Source organism: Coregonus clupeaformis, unplaced genomic scaffold, assembly GCF_020615455.1.
Source record: "Coregonus clupeaformis isolate EN_2021a unplaced genomic scaffold, ASM2061545v1 scaf6210, whole genome shotgun sequence".
Lineage (NCBI taxonomy): Eukaryota > Metazoa > Chordata > Actinopteri > Salmoniformes > Salmonidae > Coregonus > Coregonus clupeaformis.
Window position 1 is genome coordinate 7,414 of NW_025539664.1, and position 3,261 is coordinate 10,674.

Consider the following 3,261-nt stretch of genomic DNA (forward strand, 5'->3'; position numbering starts at 1 on the left):
CTTTCCCCAATGCTCCACATTCCTTTGTCTCATGCCCTTCTGCACACTTCTCACACCTTGGAACCTCCCTCCTACACACTGCTGCCACATGCCCATAAGTTTGACACCTGTAACATCGTAATGTATTCAGCACATAAGCTCGTACAGGATAACTTATATATCCTAACTTCACTTTGTCAGGCAAAGCCTCAACTTCAAAACTCAAAGAACAGACAATGACTCTTCTGTTTCCCCACTCTCGCCACCCTGTTTGCGTCGCACCAAACGACGAGCATCACAAACACCGGGAATCTTCGCCTACAGGTTATTCGCTTGCTCAATGACCACGCCTTTATTTACCTAGTTTATTTTATTTATCCAAGCCAAATTTTGTCAAAACCACGCCCACAACCACGCCCACCCTCCATCATATTTGACCACGCCCACGCCCCACAGCCACGCCCACAACCATATCCACAAATTAGTCAGTTTTTTCATGCGCCTGGTTTTGACTGAAGTTTGGCATGGATGAAAAGGAAGCAGACTTTAATCGCTCTGATATTGATTGAAATAGCCGACAATGAAGACTGATGAAGGTGAGTATATTTTGCTTCTTTCTTTTAGTCTGAGATGAAAGTTATAGTCCCAGTCAACATTGAACTTACTGAACCTGGTTGGTTTACTTCCCAAAGCCTTCGTATTTAATGGAGTAGGCTACAGGACGAGGTAACATGTTATTATGCTTTGCAATGATCTACTAGTGCCACGCGTGACAATGTTTACTATTCATTTTTTTATGTGTGAATTGAATTAGGTTCCTTTACATTTCAATGTAATATACAGTAAAGAAGTATTTTTCCAATATTTTATCAGAGAATTCATTCTGTGGGCGTAGTACGTTATGTCCCTCCCACTTTTCGTTCCCGCAGTTCGTTTACCCCGTTCTATTGATTTCAACGTGAAATTGAAAATAGGCTGCAAATCAACTGCAATCATTTATGCAAGCGCTGTGATTTTCTCCATCTGGCCTTTATCGCACTGCTGCCAGAAACCGGTGCATCTGTACTGCCACTATAGCTCAATTCCACCTTTAAGTGTTTGCATTTTATCACCTTCTCATTTAACTTCGCAAAGTTGCCAATTGTCATACAGGACTTCGCTGCTGTGCCTTCTCTGTCTCTCTGCAATTTTCCCAACATAACGACGATGAAGTGCGGAGCGCTTTATATCAGCGGCAAATAATTTGAAAGATCTCCTACTAACATAACAGCACTGTTGCGTTAGCTATTCGTTACATGTGTATTTTTCCCATTATGATGATGATCCGGGCCTGTTAGGGGTAGTGTTGTGATAACTGCACTGTGATGCTTTTCTCCCACTGTGGACTTTTTCTAAGCGTTAACGATCCCAATGTAATTTAAATGTTTAAAATGTCACACCACTACCTTACATTGGACGTTTGGAACAGCTTCTAAAAAAATAAATAATAACATAAATTAACGTCCGAGACGTGAGACTTTGAAAGCTTGTTGGGGCTACTAACTTGGCTGTGTACCAAATAGGCTGAACTGTGACAAATAGATACTAGCGCATAGGCCCTACTCCTGCCATTTCTTAGGATCCATAAAGGAACTTTTCCTAACCTATTTTTGCACCAGTTCTGTCACCAATTTTAGGGGAAAAAGTACACTTGTTAGTAATTTATTTGACTTATATCACATTCATGTTTTTTTTCTTCCTTGATGGTCCCACTAGCTCTGGGAGCTGTTGGAGGTCATCCTACTAACAGGACAAACCAAAGGAGGAGCAGTATCGAATTGTATCCCCCTAACAGTAAGAACACATGATGTCTCATATTACAAGTGTATCTTGTCCACAGCTACTTTGATGCAAGTGGCCAATCATGACTGAATTACTGTACACACAGAATTTCCCACTCACCTGTAACACTCTAATCCTCAATAGACTGCTAAAAATGCTAATTATTACATAAAGTAACAAAGGAGATCCATCATCACTTGTGGTGATTAAGAGATTCACAGTAGGCTACACTGCACTAAATCTTGCTTCTACCTTTTGTCACAGTGAGATCAGAGCAGACAGAAATCGGTCAGAGTGATCAACCTTGTGGCCCCCTCGGCACTGTGATGCACTGGAGGCAGGGGCGGTGTGTTCATTAGGGCGATATGGGCGACGCACTGCCAAACGGGAAAAGGAAGGGATTTTTTTTCTAATCAATTATATCACGGCAACAGTAGTTAACAGTGTTCTAATCTAGACGTCTGATCTGCCACTAAATGTCCAATCAGGCTAAAGTCGTGCTTCAAATGTCCCCGCCCGTTTTGGGGCGATTTCAGTCAGGTTGAAAATCGCCCAGAAGTCTCTCATAGCCTCTAATGTAAAATCAATTTTTTTCAAATATCAGAGCTTTCAATACAATCTCTATGGGATTCTGAGGGCTTGCACTTACGCGCTTTCGTCATACGTAACATAACCATGAACGTAACTAAGAAAAGAGCGGGTAGCCTCGTCAATCAATTCATTACTACTGTCAACATGGCTAGCCTTCAGTGCAACTCGATTGTCTCTTTGAAAGAAGTTCCTTTTTGTCGGCGAACAAATCAAGATAAATTGGCAACGAAACAATTAGGACCTCCCAGACCAAATTTAATAATTCAACAGGTTTCTACTAAAGGGGGAAAGTCCACACCCGAGGATTTTCCAAAAATTGGTATGAACGGAAAAAATCTGGCTAGCAGGCTGCGATGTAGCTAATGCAGTTTTCTGCTACCCCTGCTTACTCTTTCACCCTGAAGGCGGCACGGCAGACAGCAAGGCTTGGACAGCGACTGGTGTAACCGACATGCACCATCTTTCAGAAAAGATTAAGAAACATGAGCTGTCAAAGACCCACATGGATAGCTGTTTGAGATTGTCTGCTTTGGGGAGAGTGAACATTGTCACTCAACTGGATGAGGGATACAGGCTAGCTGTCCGGCCGCCACAACGATGAGGTTAGCAAGAACCGCCACATCCTCAGCCGGCTAATCCAGTGTGTGAAGTTTTGCGGGAGTGTTTGTTAGCTTTGCGAGGCAAAGATGAAAACGGAGGGCTCCACCAACCCTGGTATTTTTCTTGGACTTGTCAACTTTGTGGCACAATTAGATGAGGTGTTTGATGACCATCTTAAAAATGCTAAAGTTTTCAAGGGCACAGAAGAAGGACATCGATGCTGTCTTCATCAAACGTGCCCTCGACAGCTTCACAAGCAGTGTGCAGGCC

At 42.7% G+C, this 3,261-nt stretch overlaps 1 long non-coding RNA gene across 1 annotated transcript; it reads left to right on the forward strand.

Moving 5' to 3' along the window:
* The first annotated feature begins 480 nt into the window (after positions 1–480).
* On the forward strand, positions 481–2,101 carry LOC123490988. Its single transcript, XR_006661123.1, has 3 exons — positions 481–575; positions 1,735–1,812; positions 2,065–2,101. It is a non-coding gene; the product is annotated as an uncharacterized LOC123490988 (long non-coding RNA).
* Positions 2,102–3,261: the final 1,160 nt, after the last annotated feature.